Genomic DNA, 19,645 nt, shown 5'->3' with positions numbered 1-19,645 from the left:
TTTTAATATACCTTAATACATATTCGTTTTCAACATCAAAGGATTTAATAATGCTGAAACGAGTGTTTAGCATCCTTACAGAGCTTAATTTCTGGATTTCAGCTGTGCATCACTGAACAAACAGAATGTAATATTAATGGAGCACGGCTTTGCCCAGAATATTGACTATTTATAATGTTACAGTCATTAAAAAGAAGCACCAGTTTACTGATACAATTTAAATACTAGTGGTTGGAAAAGGGGAAGGTTATTTGTGTTCCTAAATTAGAGACATTTATTCATGCCAACTTTCTTTCCAATATAATGGAAGTGGAAGCGACAAGAATATATTGTGTATTTCCCCTGGAGAAACAGCTAAGTGTAACACAGAGATCTGGACTTGGTGCCAGGACACCTGGGTTTCCGTCCCCGTTCCTCTGGTTCTGGCACTGACAACACTTGGATGCCTCCTAGAGCAGGTTCTGTACCTGAAAAACAGCGATAATGTTACCTGTTTTTGTCTGAGTCACAAAATGAGGTAACATGATATACTGCAAGGTGAAGGTACTTTGCAGTTTTAAAGGGTCCTATCCATTAGGGTCCTTACATTAGGCTTAAAAAATATACAAAATAGTATATAAATCATTGAAATACAAATCCAGCATAAATATATATTGCTATAACACTTGGTAGAGTTTTTAAAATATTTAAGTTTATGATAGTTTCATGATCCAGGCCTCATCATCAGGCTGCGTTCATTTATAGTGATGTTAACTATACAAGAATATTTGGAAAATAAATATTGTCTTCTCTATAGTTTTGCCTAGAGTTAGGTTTTTCCCTTTGTTTTGAGTTCTTTTATATTGGTTATTGACAGTCAAATCGTATATTCATAAAGGTGTAAGAATCAATGCTAAATTCATTGATTTACTGACCAGGAAATATTAATCACATATTATGTGCCTAGCACTGTACAAAGTACTATTCAGTAAACTCGCAAAATGAGCAGTTTTATGTTTTTTCTCTTCTAAATTGACTTGCTCTTTGTCTAAATTAATCAAATCAACCAGTAGGTTTGGGGCTTACTGTAGACACAGCTTAAATGTCACTTTCTATCTTCAAACTGCTATTTTGAGAACTGGTGATGTGTCGGTGGAAAACACTTTACTATTTAGAAATAGAGTACTATACAGTCAGTCTTATTAGACAGTTGTTTTCACTTTGTAGGTTTCATTTCATTTAACTTTTTATTATGGAAAATTTTAAGTGTGCATAAGCATATGATGTAAGAAATCCTCATATACCTAACCAAGATTCAACAATTAATGATTCATAGTCAATTTTGCTTCACCTCTACCCTCATTCAACCCTTCCCTACCCCATATCATTCTGGATCAAACATCAGTGATCATGTAATTTAACCCTTATATTTTTCAGTATATATTTCTAAAAGATAAGGATTGCCCCCCCCACCCAAAATAACCAATATAGCATTAGTAGTAGTGTTAGTTGCTCATTCGTGCCTGACTCTTTGCGACCCCACAGATTGTACCTTGCCAGGCTCCTCTGTCCATGGGATTCTCCAGGCAAGAATACTGGAGTGGGTTGCCATTCCCTTCTCCAGAGGATCCTCCCAACCCAGGAATCAAATCTGGGTCTCCTGTATTGCAGGCCGATCTTTACCGTATTAGCTACAGGGAAGTCCCTACTAGTGCATTATTACACCCAAAACAAAATTAATAAAACTCCTTAATAGTATCAAACATTCAGTGCGTATTCCAATTTCCACTATATTTTAATATTATGATTTTTGCAGTTTGTTTCATTTAGTATTCAAATAAGGGCCACACATTGCAATTTGTCAAAATGCCTCTTAATTCTATTTTAATCTTCAACTCTCTCTTTTTTTCTCCCCCTTGCAAATTATTTGTTGAAGAAACTGGGTCATTTGTCCCGTGGTCTTTTCTACAGCCTAGATATTACTGAGTGCAACCTGTTGTATAGTTTAATTTGTTTTTCAGTCTTATGTGTTTCCTGAATATTAGTAGTTAAAAATATATCTGCATGTAACATCTTTTTCTAAAATAAACTTTTTTATTTCAGAATAGTTTGGTATACAGTATGTATATACTGTATATGTGGTATATGTGAAGACAGTATAAAAAGTTCACACCCAGTTTCCCTATGATTAACACCTGAAATTAGCATGATACATTTGTTATAATTAATAAACAAATGCTGATACACTATGATTATCTAAAATCCATACTTTATTCAGATGCTCTTAGTTCTTATCTAATGTCCTTTTTCTGTTCCAAGACCCCATTTAGGAAACTATATTGCATTGAGTTGTCATAGCTCCTCGGCCTCCTCTTGACTGTGACAGTTTATCAGACCTTCCTTGTTTTTGACGACCTTAATAACAGTGTTGAGGAGAGACAAGGAGGCGTTCTGTAAAATGTCCCCTAATTGAGATGTCTCATGATTAAACTGGGATTTAAGAGCTTTGGGGAGGAAGAATACAGAAGTAAAATGCCATTTTCATCAAAAGTGCATTCTATACACGTTCTATCACTGTTGTTAATAACCTTGGTCACCTGGCTGAGGTTGTGTTTGTCAGGCTTCTTCATTATAAACCTACTCTTTTTATCCCCTCTTTCCCTATAGTACCCTTTCGAAGGAACGCTCTTTCTGAAGCCCCTATTCAGAGTGGAGATTTACTCTGCATCTTCTTTAGGTGGAGTAACTACATACATTATTTAAAATTCTTCTTAATTTTTCTATTTATTGAATATATATTTAATCATTTAATCATGTGTTTATATCAGTATAGACTCATGGTTATTTATTTTATACTTTCAGTTATAATCCAAAACTATGTTATTTATTTTGTTGCTCAAAATATTCCAGCTTTGGTCTTTGGAACCTCTTTCAGATTGTTCATTTGCCAGACCCCCTTCATTGTGTGTGTGGGGGAGGAGGCAGGGTGTATGTTTTAAACACTTCCTTACTTTCTGGCACACAAGATACCCCAAGTTCATTATGAATATTTCCTGCCTCCATCCTAGAATCAGTCATTTCTCCAAAGAGCCCTGGTTTCTCCTGTTGGAGAATAAAAGATCTGGGCACCAAATTTAATAAAATATTTAAAAACCGTTCTTTTGCTGCCATTTAGTTGGACAGGGAGGCCTGGCGTGCTGCGATTCATGGGGTTGCAAAGTGTCGGACATGACTGAGCAACTGAACTGAACTGAACTGAGTCAGTTTTGAAAACTTTGGATTATTTTTGTTAGTTTTTTTTATTGTTAGTTTTTGATACTTTATAGTTCCAATTTGCAAAAGTCATTTTTAGTCGAAAATTTTTGCCTATATTGAATATAGAGTCTTTTATTTTAAGCAAGTAATTTGCACGGTTTTGTTTCTATGTATGTCTTTATTAAACTCAGAGTCTGAAAACATGAATTTTTCTACATGGTGTCCATTCAATCAGTTTGAGTGGCTATTTGGTTAAGTGATGCTAAGTGTATGGGACCTTTGACTGTTTTTTAAAAAATGTTTAGTGAATTGACTAAATATTTTGACATCTTATAATTAAAAGTATCTAAAGAAAGTAGATAAATAAGCAAATTTTATAAGGAGTGATTATGTTTAGTTCTGTGAAAATCATCCAGTTAAAAATTCATGAATGTTTAACTTCTATGGTAGACTTTTCTGCATAACTAGGTAAATCAGTGGCAAAATTTTTCACTGTAAAATTTAAGAAACGCTTCTTAAGAAAATAAACAGTGGAAATTTTTGTACCTTATACCAGAAGAATAAAAGGAAACATTGTCAAGGAGTGTCATTTCTATACAAAATACACTAGCTACATTTTTTTCATTTGTTGGTTAGAGGTCTCTTTATATAATTTATTTTTTAAAGCTGGGCTTATAAAAGTTATCAGGATTCCAAAGCCAGGCTACCCTAGCAAAAAACTTACCATCTACAGGGGGCAAGTCTCCTCTGTAAAATAAGTTGTAGAGATAAATTTGTTCATATATATAAAGTGAAAGTGTTAGTAATTCAGTCATGTCCAGCTCTTTGCAACCCCATGGACTATAGCCTGCCAGGCTCCAGAATTCTCCAGGCAAGAATACCAGAGTGGGTAGCCACTCCCTTCTCCAGGAGATCTTCCCAACCCAGGGACTGAACCCGTGACTCCTGCATTGCAGGCAGATTTTTTACTGTCTGGGGCACCAGAGAAGCCTCATACATGTAAAGTACTTGATATATACATCTACAAGTATGTGTGATATATGGTATATCTACACATATAGGCATATGTGTGTTTCAAATATTTACATAAGTTTGCTGTGCATGCTAAGCGCTTCAGTCATGTTCAACTCTCTGTGAAACTATGGACTATAGCCCACCAGATTCCTCTGTCCATGGGGTTTTCCAGGCAAGAATACTGGAGTGGGTCGAATGCCCTCCTCCAGGGGATTTTCCCAACCCAGGTATCCAACCTGCACATCTTCTGTCTCCTGCATTGACAGGTGGGTTCTTTACCACTAGCACCAAGGAAGCCCCATACATACACACACACACACACACACACACACACACACACACGCACACACACAAATGTAAATCCTAGCCCTGGTGGCTCAGACAGTAAAGAATCCTCCTGTAATGGAGGAGACCTGGGTTCAATCCCTGGGTTGGGAAGATCCCCTGGAGGAGGGACGGCAACCCACTGCAGTATTCTTGCCTGGAGAATCCATGGACAGAGGAGCGTGACGGGCTACAGTCCATGGGGTCACAAAGAGTCAGACATGACTGAACGACAAAGCACAGCACAGCCCACCCAAATGTTCAATAACAGTAATCCCGCCATAGTTAATATGCTTTCTCCAAATCAATATTGTAAGGGTATTGTTGAGTTTTTCTCTTTTGCACTTCTTAGTATGTGACCTTTGCTCTTTCTGCCCAAGGCATTAGGGTTATGTTATATCTGGAATGCAAAAATAGAGGCTTTCAATTTACAGCTTTTCATATCCAAAGCAGGGGGTTTTGAATCTGCAGGAAGAAAATAATCCTAAAATCCAGGTTTTGTCAAAAGACCCTGCAACTTTCCAAATTGTTTTATCTCCATGTTGACTTTGTCCACGGCAGTTATCAAATGCCTTGGATAGATGGGATTCAGCACAAGACTTAAGGGAAGACCTCGTAGTTTGCCAAGGCCACAGAGAATTCAGACTATCTCTTTTGTCCTAGGGAAGATTTGCAGCCAGAGGAGAGAGACAGAGATGACAAGGAGACCCACTCCCAACCATCGCTTTGCAGGCAGAAGCTGCTCCAGAAGGAAAGGTGCTTTAAAGATGCTAAAGACTCTTAGAAGCAGAGGGCCTTTGCTTTGCTTCTTCTGTGGGACTCTGGGAGGAGACATGGGATGGCACCCACAACGGTGTCTGGTGTAAAGAATTTATCTAGAGCTTTAGGTTCTGGACTCGTGGCTCCCCTGGCCTGTGTGTGGCCTGGGCGGTGTGTGGCGAGCAAGGGATCCAGAAGTGAGTATGTGTCCTGGTGGGGAAAACAAAGATTCAGAAAGGCCCAGTGGACCAATACGATTCATGGTGAGGCATAGAGGCAAGTGGTCCACTGGTGTATGTCCACATGGCGATTCAGAGGGCAAATGCGACCATCAGCAACCCGCTGTCATGCATCCGAGGACCAGACCAGGCATTCAACTGACGAGACCAGGGAGGGTCCATGGAGGTCACCATCTGAATCCTTCTCACCACTGCTTCCTCACCCCCACCCTCCTTCCATGACATCATGACTGTGTCTTGGAGCTAAGGAAGCGGAAGAGAAAATCCTTAAATAATTAGCATTTTTCCAAAAGAGACTGAGTAAACCACCCAAATTCAGTTACAGTGAATCTGTAAATATAAAACCCACTCACTATCAGAACCAGACAAGCAGTGGGCACAGCAGAACCCTGGGCCAAGAGGCCAGGACACAGGCAAGAGGCCAGGTTCAGGCCAATTACAAGCTGCCAAGTAGAAGAAACCAGGAGATGAGACCAGCGGATTCAGCTCAGAAGTTGTGAAAGGGAAGTCAAGTGGTGGCAGAGGACCAGGTCTGAGCACGGCCTCCCTCCTGAGGAAACAGGGACGACAGTCTCCGGGAATGACAACAGCCTAGGACTACCTGACATTTTCCTTAATTGGGTATGTGACACAAAAGGTTGTATATCTAAAAGTAGTTTCACCTGGAAGTATGCATTGAGTATGACGATTAGTAGCATGGAGAGATAGACTTGAATTAAAATTAAGAAGCATATGTCAGAGCTGAGAAATACAGAAGGGATAAATCATAAAGCTAAGTGAGATCAGGATCATTCATTCATGAGAAAATTTTTCTCAAAATTTCAAATTGAGGAAAGAGAGCCTTTGGAGGAATCTGAGGTGGGGGTGGGGGGCGGGAAATTGCTTCAGGAATTCTAAAGGACCAGGCAGCCATAAATACAAATGGGTTCATATTTATGGCACCTAGGAGATGCCATGTTCTTTGTCAGGTAATAAAGGAGCCTTTGCTAACTATCCGTAGGAACACAGACACACAGATGGACCTTTAAAACAAGCACACAACTGATAAACCTATTTGCAGGGCAGCCATGGAGGGGCAGACATAGAGGACATCAGGGGCAGACTTATAGACATCGGTAACGGGGAGGAAGGAGAGAGAGAGAGGAAAGGAGAGAGAAACATGGAAGCATATACACGACTATATGTAAAATAGATAACCAAGGGGAATTTGTTGTATAACTCAGGCAACCCAAACCTGGCTCTGTAACAATCTAGACGGGTGGGAAGGGGTGGGAGGTGGGAGGGAGGTATGAGATGGAGGGGACCTACATACACCTATGACTGACTCACGTTGATATATAGCAGAAACTAACACAATATTGTAAAGCAATTGTCCTTCGATTAAAAATAAATAAATTTATTAGAAAACACACAATAATGGGGTGCTATGGGAGTGCAGAGAAAGGACATGGGGGGGTGCATTTTTTAACCTGACCCTGCCAGCATGTGTCTAGCTGATCAAACATTTCCTTAATACATATTCATGGAGGACCTTCAATGTGGGAGGTTGTCCTGGAGAACATAGAAATGAATGGAGGAGGGGATGTTGCCAAAGGGGCTTCCTGGTAAAAGCAATATCTAAATTGAGACCATCACTTCATGGCAAATAGATGGGGAAACAGTGGAAAGTGACAGACTTAATTTTTTTTGGGTTCAAAATCACTGCAGATAGTGACTGCAGCCAAGAAATTAATAGATGCTTATTCCTTGGAAGGAAAGTTATGACCAACCTAGACAGCATATTAAAAAGCAGCGACATTACTTTGCCAACAAAGGTCCATCTAGTCAAGGCTGTGGTTTTCCCAGTAGTCATTTTGGATGTGAGAGTTGGACTATAAAGAAAGGTGAGCGCCGAAGAATTGATGCTTTTGAACTGTGGTGTTGGAGAAGACTTTTGAAAGTCCCTTGGACTGCAAGGAGATCCAACCAGTCCATCCTAAAGGAGATCAGTCCTGAGTGTTCATTGGAAGGACTGATGTTGAAGCGCAAACTCAGAGACAGAGTGAACAGGTGAGCAAGGCAAAGGCACACTGAGTCCAGCTGGGACTTGCTGAGATTGAAATTCCTGGGAGAAATCCAAATGGAGCCCTGGAGAAACAGTTGGCTCCTTGGATCTGGGGTTCTAAAATGAGACCTGGGCTGGAGATGCAAATTTGACAGTGGTCAGTGTAATTTAAGATACCTGACTGTTGAAAAACAGTGACTCTGTCCTGTTTTTTGCCTCAATAGAGTTGTGGAAAATGGCCTTTATTTTTCAAATTGCATACTGTAAAAACAAAGTTTCAAAGTATAGTGTGAATTAGGAATATCATTCTTAATATTAAATAGGTACTTAGTAATTAAAAAAGAGATCAGCTTACTGATTTCAAATGTTAGGTGTTTTTGATATGACACATTTTCTAACAAAATCATTAAATGCATGTTTACTTTAAATTATATATTGTTCTTTGTAATCTTACAATTAAAAGGCTTTAATTTCTCTAATTTCTTATTAATGTTAATGGAACTGGGATATAGATATTTTTCAAGCCACAAATCAAGTTTGAATCATTTCTTACTTGAATCATTTCTTACTTCTTTGAATCATTTGTGAGGTCATTTCATTTATTAATATATCATGTTTTATTGGGATATCATTGGCATATAACATCATGCAATTTTAAGGTATATGTAAGATTATTTCTTTTTTAAAAATTTATTTTTAAATTTATTTGGCTGCACTGTGTCTTATTTGCTGCATATGGGATCTAGTTCACTGACCAGGGGTCAAACCTGGGCCCCCTGCATCAGGAGCTCAGAGTCTTAACCACTGGACCACCAAGGAAGTCCCAAGGTTATTTCTTTACAGAGTAGCTTCATCCAAGCATACACGAGTACCAAAATTTTGAGTCTTTCATTGTCAATAAATTGGGAAAATACTAGGGTGGAACAACCTTGATTGGTATGATTGGGGCCTTATTTATAGCTGTACAGTAACTTGCCACAAACTCAGTAAGCTGCAATACACTGGAAATGTCTTTGGCTTTAAAACCCTAATCATTGCTCCTTTCTCCAAAGAACCAGGTAGGCTGAAGCTCAGGCTGCCGGCCTTGAGCCCTGCCGGACCATGAGGCCCTGCACAATCATGGCCTTTGCCCAAGGCTGACACTGCTTGACTGTGAGCCCAGTGTCTACAAGGTCAAGCCCTTACTAAAACCCTGGACAAAATGCCCTGTGTTCCCTGTGGGTTTTTTATTTGATGCAAATGAAATAGTTGGGCTAGACAGAGAGCCAATTTATGTAAATGTCTTAAGAAGACAATTGTCTTGCCATGTATGAGTTTTTGTTTTATCATACTGTTACAAAACTTCCAAGGGAATTGTGACATAAGCTAAGCACTTGAAATCTGTTTACTAATCTAATGCATCCAGAATTCTTGTCTACCATACATATTCATAGCTTGGCAACGTTCCAGAGGGTGAGAATACTATATCAAAGCTGGTGTGTGAAAAGTGAGTTTGGGCAACTATTATATGAGAATGGCGTGAAAATACTACTTGGCGTTTCAACTTTAAATCCAAATATCAGAGAAACTTTAAAATTGTTCAACTTTGTACAATAGGCAAAATTTACCTTTCTAGATCTACCAGCTGTATTCATTATTGCTGTTGTTCAGTCGCTCAGTCGTATCTGACTCTTTGTGACCCAATGGACTATTGCACTCCAGGCTTCCTTGTCCTTCACCATCTCCTGGAGCTTGCTCAAATTCATGACCATTGAGTCTGTGATGCCATTCAAACATCCCGTCCTCTGTCGTCCCCTTCTCTACCTGCCTCCAATCTTTCCAACATCAGGGTCTTTTCCAATGAGTCAGCTCTTCTCATCAAGTGACCAAAGTATTCAAAAACCAGGAGAAAGTCCCAAAAGAAAGAAAGGGGCGGGGTTTAGTGATATCTAGAAAATGTGACTCACTTACCAGAAAAGAGATATTTTACTTTCTTACGTTAGCTGGGGACAATTGTTTGCTTGTTTGTTTGCTTGTTTTTTAATTTATTTATTAAAAATAGAGTATGAAAAAGATGTAGAAATCTATCAGCTTACATTTTTGGAATAATGATAAAACAGAACCTTTGCAAAGCTATAATCATGTAGATACACATTTAAAAATCACATAGCATTCATTGGGCTTTTCCTAGGAGTAGACTGACTACTGAAAAAAAAAAATCTATGAAGGAAACAGAAAGCAAGGCTTATATGGTCAACACTTTTTATAGCTAAAACAATTGTTTGATTTAAATCTGACTTTCCTGATGCATTTATTCAGATATGGGTGTAGATGGTTACTGTGAAATGGAACTTTGAAGTCACCTATTTGAACATAGACTGCCAGACAGTTTTAATAGTGTTCTTGAATGAATTTTTTAGCCTGAAATATCCATGTGGCAGCTAGTTGATCAAATATCTTATTAATACATATTTACTGAGGGCCTACTATGTGCTCAACTGTTCTAGAGGATACAGAGAAATCCTCTAGAACATTGTCCCTATCTAGGCAGCCTTTGTATTCCAGCAAGATAATAACAGGGCTTCCCTGGTGGCTCGGTGGTAAAGAATCCGTTTGCCAATGCAGGAAGCCCAGGTTCAATCCCTGGGTTGGGAAGATCCTCTGGAATAGTAATTGGCAGCCCATTTCAGTATTCTTGCCTGGAAAATCCCATGGACCTAGGAGTGTGGCAGGCTACAGCACACAGGGTTGCAAAAAAAGTCAGGCATGACTTAGTGACTAAACAACAAAAACAAGAGCAAGATAATAACAACGTTACATGAACAACAGTCATTTACCATTCAGGCAAGGTGTGATGAGGGTCAAATAGGCTCGAAAGAGTGAATATCTTGAAAGTTCAGTGGAAGAAAAGGTATCTACAGGTTGTGAGAGTCTAGAAAGAATTCTGAAAGAAAAAGTTCAGGCTTTAGAGTGAAGATTTTCATTATTTAGTGATTTCATTATTTAGTGGAACATAATTATACAAAGACCAAAGAGTTACTTATCTCTTACCTGACCTGTATGACTCTGTTGGGCTATTGTGCATGCCATGCTGTTTAATTTTTGATGATTTTAGTTTCTAAATCCTTTCCGTTACCAATGAAAGCCCAACAAAACAATATTTGTCACATGACTATATATCTCCAAATAATGAATCTACATAAACTCATAGTTATAAAAACAAGTGGTACTAACAAAAGACTCTGTAATGAATAAGAAGTTATATAACTGCTAACAATAATGTTATAGCTTAAATCTGGGGGAAAGGTGACCAGTTTTCTATAAATGTGCATTGATGAATTTTCCTTAAAATTTTCTTCACATTCACAAGATTTTGTTTCTTACTTAGAAATTAGTATGACCCAGAGTCACTGCTTTTCATTCAAAATAACCACACTTTTCAATTTTCAAAAGAAGTTTCCTTTTTCTAACCCAAGGAGATCCAGATAGATAAGATTTTTCCCAGTGTTTTCCTAGCCAAGTGTTAATTTCTGGCCAAAGATTCTGTCATAAAGGCTAACTTTGGGGGAGATTAAGCCTTAGGGTAAAAAAGAAGCAATATAAAGAATATAATAGTGTGATTTTAAGAAAAATATTATAGCTATGGGTACTAATTTATTCTTTTAAACTGCCTTAGAATTAAGAATTGGTCTAAAGCAGACAAACCCCACTAAATTTGTATTGGATGGTTGTTCAGCTATGATGGATGTGCAGAGAGGTGACATACCATAGGGGTTAAATGCCCAGACCCCAGACCCTAGAGTTCAACTTGCCTGGTCTCAAATTCCAAAGTCATTGAATTTTTAGAACATTACTCTGGGAAGATTGCTTCAACTCTATCGTTTTCTCAACTGTAAAACAGGAATAATAACAGTACCTGTCTCAAAAATAAACTGATACATGAAAAGCACTTAAAATTATCCCTAGCAAAGAACAATTACTAAGTGTCAATCATATAGTATCATTCTGTTTTCATGTAGTGATAACTGTAGATACACTGTTTTGTTTCTGTTTTTACTTTTCTGTCTAAAACCTCTTTTCTTTCCCCTTCTCTGCCACCCTCACTCCCATCTCCTAGATAATTTGTCTTTCATTTCCATTGCCTAACACGGCGTGGTGTCTTCACAAAGGTGCTCAGTAAAGGTTGAATGAATGAATGAACCAGATTTCTAGTTCTGTCTCAGTCTCCTCAGCACCATCCCCATACCTGGATGCTTTCCGTCCGTCTTGCCCCCATAAGCCCTTATGAACACCCAGTAACTACAGTGAACATTGGAGGCTTGGTTGATCTGTATGACAGTCTTTTCCCTTTACATTTCTTCAAATTCGCAAGTTCTTGTTTCTCACTTAGGAGTTATTTGAGCCAGAATCTGTGAGCTTCTTGAGAGTGGTAGCTCTCATCTGCATCACCTGATGCTTGGCAAGTGATTGATTGAATGAGTGGATGAATGAATGACTGGACCCATCCCAGCTCCTCAGCAGAGCCCTGATAGTCTCTGACCACCTGTCAACTTCCAGGAATTGTAGGCACAGGCCCCTGGCTCCTCTGGAGAGTGGCCTGACCCTGGGAAAGGCTGACAGGAACCAATAGCAGAGAACTCTGCCTGCTACCATCTGACCACTGGATTAATGCAGTTGCTGGAACTTTCTGTATCTCAATATCTTCGTATTACAAATGAAGAAGCGAAACCCTCAAAAAGGTTCAACCCCCAACAAGGACCTACTGTGTAGGACATGAAACTCTGCTCAATGTTATGTGGCAGCCTCCATAGGAGGGGCTTTTGGGGGAGAATGGAGACATATATATGTATGGCTGAGTCCCTTTGCTCTTCACCTGAAACTATCATAACATTGTTAATCAGATATACCCCAGTACAAAATCAAAGTTTAATAAATAAAACATTAAAATTTAAAAAAGTTCTAGCTGTCAAGATCTCCTAGCATATTAGAGAAGCAACTGGAAATACAGTTTAGGTCTTCTGGCTTGTACTCTATACATATTCAAGTGCAAAGAGATTTTGCATATGAGATTTGTATGCTCCATGGAAAGCTTAGGAGGAAGGAGCGAACAGAGAAGGGAAATTGGATAAACAGGAAATATTCTTGTTTATCTTATTTGTTATTCTTAACAAAAGTCATTGCTAGTTACAACATCCTCTCATATTAATGTTTTAACTATTAATGATCAAAGCCATATATAGAGCAATTATAAATAAATATCTTGGTATCTTATATTTTAGAATCTGAAAACATGTACTGCTTTTGCCTACCTAGAATCTTCTCTCCTTTTTTGGTGAACACACCTAGGTGTCCCATTTGGGGGTCTGTGTCTTCCTAGCTGCTAGCCTTCTTCATGGTCATTTCAGGGAAGATGTCCAGATCACCCCAGTAAAGGTGTGGCCTTGTGAACTTCACTAAGCAGATGAGACTCTCCCCCAGGAATGTAGATCCTGAGCAGAGAGACATTCAGACAGAAAAGAGCACGCAGAGATTCATTCCAGTAAGCTTTCCAGGGACAGTTTTGGATTCCTCCAAACCTGTGGATTCTATGGTTAATCTATGGATTCCTCCTACCTGGATCCGTGGGACTGTTCTAGGGTCTGTCCTCACCGGGGTGGCTTAACAGCTTTATCTTTGATTCTGTGAGCTGACCCATATCTTTCCAACACATTTCTTTACTGTTGCAGTGGTAGAGTTTGTTTGCAGCTAAACTCTACTGGCGGTCGGACTGCAAGTTGGTTTGCCTACAAAGCAAGTTAGCAGAAAAAGAAAGAAATGTGGAAAAGGTATGCATGTGTGTGTGTGTACTACTAAGTATATAACTGCACAAGAGAAAACAGACTTTGTGCTACTATATATACAAAGTGGAGACAGGCCAACTATGATTTTACCATGGAAATGTGTCTGAAGATGGCCTTGAATTTTAATTACTCAACTTTCCTTGCATGTTTAAAGTTGTCATACTCTTTTACAAAAACACACTATGCAGTATTACAGGTTTCTTTCTATAGTATATATTTTAAATCTAGGTTCTTTGTTAACTGACATATTCCCTTACAATTTAATATTTTAAAGAAATCACCTTATTTATATCATAATAGTAAAAACAGTAAAACATATCAAATTCATAAATTAGAGAAAATAATATGTAATTGTAGCTTAATTTATTCATGCTTATTACATTAAGCTTCAAATCCATTGCATTTTATGAATACATAGGTATATGCAAAATTCTGTGTAAATCTTATGTTAATTATTTCACCATGAACTGTAGCTGTTCTTTAATTTTTAATTCCACTTAATAAGCTAGAAAGTTCACTAAAGGTGTTTATGTAAAAAAACATTTATGAAAACTCTCTAAGAATTAACCTATAAGAATAATCATCTATGCTTTCTATGAAAAATGATTTTTTTGGGGAGGGGGAAGTGTGACACAGAGGTCTTCAATAAATAACACTGGGGAATTTTTGGTTGTGAAATTTTAAGACATGTAATCTATTAACTCTTTCTAGGGTGTTTATATTTTGCAAGCAGAATGTTACATCAAGCACTGGAAATAATTCTGAAGCAATATTTATAATAGTAGGAAAAAATTACCTACAAATTCACCAATTTAGTATTTGTATAATATAAAATTTTTCTAATGGTTAAAATATCAGCCTCTCTTGGCATACTCTGGAATTTTAAAAAATGCATACAAGTCAATATTAGGTTTTATTTCTTCCTCAATACAGGAGCTTCATACATAATATTTACAACTCAGCAGAAAGATTAAAGAGACATGAGGCTGATATTAATAACATCTCTCCTTATTTAGGGTTAGTTTCCATTGCCTTTCACACCCTGACCTGTAGAACAAACTGAAATAACAGTTGTCAGCAAGGGTTTACTTTGAGGCTGTACGTGCAATATCGCTTAGCAAACATTCTCTGATAGCACTTAGTAAATGGTTTGGTGAGTTGGCTGAACTTTTAAGAAGACAGTCCTGATTTCCTTGAATTCTGTGCTTTTTTTGTGAAAACTACTAAAAATGTGTGTGTGTTCCATTTAGTCACCTGCTTGGTGTTGCTCTTTTGTGCCAGTTTTCAAAGAAAGTGGACCTGAAAAAACTACTTTCTTGTTGTCTGTGAGATAGAAATCTTTACTTTTAAACATAAAACATATTTTAATATTTGGAAAAATATACAGCAACAAACTGTGAATTCACGGCTACACTGGTGGAAAAATGTTTTAGGGAGAGAAGGAGCAATGGTCAGGAAGGAGAGAAGAGGAAAGATTTTTACTTTTAACTCAGGATTTTTTTCTTCTTTTGGTTTTTCAGTAATTTCTTATTTTGCACTTCTTGTTTTAAACTGAAGCATAGATGATATACAATATTATATTCATTTCAGGTGTAGAACATAGTGATTTGGCATTTATACACATTATGAACAGATCACAGTAGTCTAGTAACCATCTGTCACCATACAAATCACAATATTGTTGACTTTTTTCCCTATGCCATACATTACATACTTATTTATTTTATAATTGGAAGTTGTGCATCTTAATCCCCTTCACCCTTTTCACCCACACCCACTCCCCTTTATTCTGGCAATAAGCAGTTTGTTCTGTATGTGGTTCTGTTTCCGTTTTGCTTTGTTTGTTTATTGGTTTCTTTAGATTCCACAAATAAGTGAGAAGATACAGTATTTGTCTTTGTGTAACTTATTTCACTTAGCTTAATACCATCTAGATCCACATTGTCACAACTGACAGTATTTTGTCCTTTCTATGGCTGAGTAATATTCCCTTCTATATGTATCTCACGTCTTCATCCATTCACCTATTTATAGACACAGGTTGCTTCCTTATCTTGGCTGTTGTAAATAATGCTGCAGTAAGCATAGGAGACTGGAGAAGGAAATGGCAACCTACTCCAGTATTCTTGCCTGGGAGAATCCCATGGACAGAGGAACCTGGCAGGCTACAGTCCATGGGGTCAAAAGAGTCAGACTTGATTTAGCGACTAAACCACCACCACTGAACATAGGAAGTACACATGGTTTTGAATTGGTGTTTTTGTTTTCTTTGGATAAATACTCAAAAGAGGAATTGCTGGATTATGAGGTAGTTCTATTTTTAATCTTTTGAAGAACCTACGTACTGTTTTCCACAGTGGTTACATCAGTTTATATCCCCACCAATAGTGTTTAAGGGTTTCCTTTTCTCTACTTTCTTGTCAGTCTTTGTTATTTCTTATGTCTGATAATAGCCATTCTAAAAGGTGTGAGGTGATATCACACTGTTACTTCAATTTGCATTTCCTAAATGATTAATGATGTTGGAGCATATTTTCATGTATCTATTGTTCACCTGTAAGTCTTTCTTAGAAAAATATCTATCAGATCCTCTGCCCATTTTTAAACTGAATTGTTGATTTTATTTTTTAATACTGAGATGTGTGAGTTCTTTATATATTTTGGATATCAGCCCTTTATCGAATGTACCATCGTTTCCAAATATTTTTCCAATTAAGATTGTTGTCTTTTCATTTTGTTGATGATTTCCTTTCCTGTGCAAAAGCTTTTTAGTCTGATGTAGTCCCATTTGTTGTATTTTTGCTTTTGTTGCCCTTATCTTAGCAGACATATTCCCACCAAATATGGCTAAGATCAATGTCAAAGTTTTTCTTCTATTTTTCCCTAAAAGTTTTATGATTTCAAGGTCTTACATTTAAGTCTTTAATCTATGAGTTTATTTTGTATATGGTGTAAGAAAACTGGCCTGGGAACCTGGTGTGGGGCTCAGACCCTGCCCTCCTTGGGGAGAACCTCTGTGCTTATGGGTTACCACACCAGGAGGGTAGATCCTGATTCAATATTATCTCCACCCCTCCTACTCATCTCATTGTGGTTCTTTCTCTATATCTTTTGTTGTGGGACAGCAGAACACAGGATCTTCCTTGCAGAGTGTGGGATCTTTACTTGTGGCATGCAAACTCTTAGTTGTGGCATATGGGATCTAGTTCCCTGACCAGGGATTGAATCCAGGCCCCCTGCATTGACAGTGGACCATCTCAGCCAATGGACCTCCAAGGAAGTCCTTCAAGATACACTCGATGTTGACTCACATAGATAGGACAGAATTGGAGGTGGTCATTTTAGCTATTGAATAATAGCATTATCATTGTTAGGCTAAGGGATGGAAAAAAAGTGAAAGAGAGCTTCTCTAAGAAAGTGTCATGTGCGGGCTTTGAGTAGAAGGTTGAAATGGCTGATTGCACTTGAGAGAGATCAGGAGATCTGAAAGATAGAAGTGAAAGTGAAATTGAACAGGTTTCAATCTAATTTGAAGTGTTGCATATTTTCAACCCTACAGTGCTGATAAATGAAATCAGGTTTAGGGGTGATCCTTTAGGGCTAGTGATTTGGAGGCAGCTTTGAAAGAGCTGCCAGGGTCCTCAGTGCTCTTTAATTGCTATTCATCCTTAGATCTTTAGGTCTAAAGATCCCAGCAATTTACTGGGTAGAAATAGGAGGGTGGAGGGAAGGAAAAGTTTTGAGTCTTGTGGAAGTTTACTTTCCTAGCAGCTCAAAAGTTATACTCTCTGGTGAACTCCACTTATTGATTCATTTATTCAAACTGTTTCACTAAAGACCTATTTTTGTGAATAGGTGAGACCTAAGGATGTGGGATCTGGTTCTCTAGTTCCCTGACCAGGAATCAAACTCCTGGGCTCCTTGCAGTGGGAGTGTGCAGACTTAGCCAGTGGACCACCAGGGAAGTCCCTCTCTTCCATTCTTGATTACAGCACTGAATTTGTAACAGGAGACTCAAGTTCCATCCCTGGGTCGGGAAGATCCCCTGGAATAGGAAACAGCAACCCACTCCAGTAATCTTGCCTAGAGAATTCCATGGACAGAGGCACCTGGTGGGCTACAGTTCATAGGGTCGCAGAGTTGGACACTACAGAGTGACTGAATGTGCACATTGCCTATCTTTCATACTATTCTTTTTCTGCATTCCAGTCGTTATCTCAGTCTTCTCTTCACTCCTAAAACAGGCCACAGTTGTCATCTTTTCCCCTGAAATGGTTTTTTCTCTCTACTCTCCATTTAGACAATATCTACATATGCTTCAGGTTTCCAATTAAATATCACTTTTTAAATGAGTTGTCCCCAGATTCAAAAGCCAGATGAGATTCCCTTCTTATATGCTCTATCATAATAATTTAATTTGTTTTATTGCATTTATTTGTTGAATGTATCTTCTCTGTAAGTTCTATGAGGGCAGGGACAGGGGTCTTGGCTTCTTCACTCCTGTCCTCTCAGCTCCCTAAGCTGTACCCCGGGAATCTACAGGCTTCTAAGTCTCTTTATGTTCCTTACCAAAGCCAAGAGAATCGCTGTCTAGTCTGGAAAAAGTTGAGAAAACTTCTCTTCTGACACTTTCTACCTTCTTCCAAATATTTTGTCTTTGCCAAGGCTGGTGTTTGAAACTCAAAAGCAAAGAATTGATCCCCTTGTTCTCCACATTCTGCTGTTTCGACCTTCTGCAGAGGCAATGGCAGAGAAGCCTGGGGTATAGGAATGCGTATGAGGGGGCGGGGGCCACTCACATATTAACTCCCCCTCATATCCGTAGCCAACACCTGCCCCAAAGATGACACCCGTTCCCCAGGACTTCTGGATCCTGTGCTGCACTGCCTAGATCCCCCTTCCATGACTGAAGGTCTTACTCTCTGGGGAGCCTAGGAATTTTGCCTGCTGACAGCTGTCAGCTTGGAGGGAATGGCCCTCAGCTATAGAGGGCCTCCTAGCCTAGGTTCCAACCTCTTCCCTTCGATATTTCATATCCAGGATAAAGGGTGGCTCAATCTCCTAACCTAATCTCTTCAGTTGGCTGAAGTCTTGTGATTACAGCCCACCTTCTTAGTCCCATCCAGCTTCCTTCCCTTTCCCCATTGGTGTTAATCCTAAGACTCATTCCCAATAAATTTTCTGCACACATATCTCTATCTCAGAGTCTACTTCCTGGAGGTCTTATCCTACAACAGTTACCTTTAGGCTTCTTCTATCTATGATTATATGTATTTTTCATCCATCTCTCAATTCCAAACACCTAAAAGTTGGGGGAGAGGATTTTAGATTGCTTGGAATCTTACTTCAAACAAGTCATGTCGGGAAAGAATTATAGCTTATTTCTGTTGATTTTAGATTTGGGATACAGTCAATGTGATACTATTGCAAGGAATGGAAAAGAAGAGGAAGAAAAAAATTTTTCATATTTACTCTTCCTAGACTGCATTGAGGAGGATTTTATGTAGATATATTAGGAGAACTTATAGAATTAAAAATAAGAAAGGAGTATAAGAGAAAGTTGCTGACAATTTTCTAAGTACAAATTATAAAATCTTATAAAATTTTCTAAAAACCAAAATAACGTGTGTCATCTTGAAGAGTAGAGCTGATGTATATATGCAGATTGGGAAATACCAAGACATTTAGTGTCAACTGCTTTTCCCTAGAAAACTGAAGAAAATCAAGTGGAAGAAAAGGTAAGACTAAAAGAGACAGCACTCATTGTGTTTTTTAGTGCAAAGGAATAATAATAATTTTATTTTTTCCTGAGAGTTGGAAGGATCTTAGAAGTCATAAAAGTCCTGAACAGTGCAGGAATATCTTATGGGAGTTTTGGACTTTTGCTTAGGACACACAAATATAATATTAATTTTATATTTTCTTGTTTTGAAGTTTAATAATCTTTGCTAAATATTAACTTGGGGCTATATGCACTACACTGCTTTTTCTTATTCCTCAACTGTGTTAATATTGATGCTTTTGCCATCTTCTGTTTAATCTCGCCCCTGGGATCTATTACAGTTAGTTAGCACAGAGTGTCTAAAGGAAACACATTGATTTGCTTTGGTTTGTCCTCAAATTCATACTACACTTAACCCATCCATGTTCATGATTGTTCAGGTTTTCCCTCATTGCTGAAAAACTACAAAACAGAGGTGGACAGTGTTCAA

The 19,645-nt window shown here is 38.3% G+C and overlaps 1 long non-coding RNA gene across 3 annotated transcripts in view; it reads right to left on the bottom strand.

The window, feature by feature from the left end:
• Window positions 1-19,645, bottom strand: part of LOC139029680 (uncharacterized) — a 100,552-nt gene that overhangs the window by 10,744 nt on the left and 70,163 nt on the right. For 2 of the 3 annotated variants that reach the window (XR_011481871.1, XR_011481869.1), the window contains 2 exons: window positions 10,431-10,537; window positions 9,222-9,464 (listed from right to left, as the gene is read on the bottom strand). This is a non-coding gene — a long non-coding RNA (uncharacterized lncRNA). The remainder of the gene's footprint in view (window positions 1-9,221; window positions 9,465-10,430; window positions 10,538-19,645) is intronic. The other variant, XR_011481870.1, reaches the window with a different exon arrangement.

The sequence above is a fragment of the Odocoileus virginianus genome, chromosome 19 (assembly GCF_023699985.2).
Source record: "Odocoileus virginianus isolate 20LAN1187 ecotype Illinois chromosome 19, Ovbor_1.2, whole genome shotgun sequence".
Taxonomy (NCBI): domain Eukaryota; kingdom Metazoa; phylum Chordata; class Mammalia; order Artiodactyla; family Cervidae; genus Odocoileus; species Odocoileus virginianus.
Note: the sequence above shows the minus strand (reverse complement) of the source record. Positions and strands in the feature narration are given on the sequence as shown.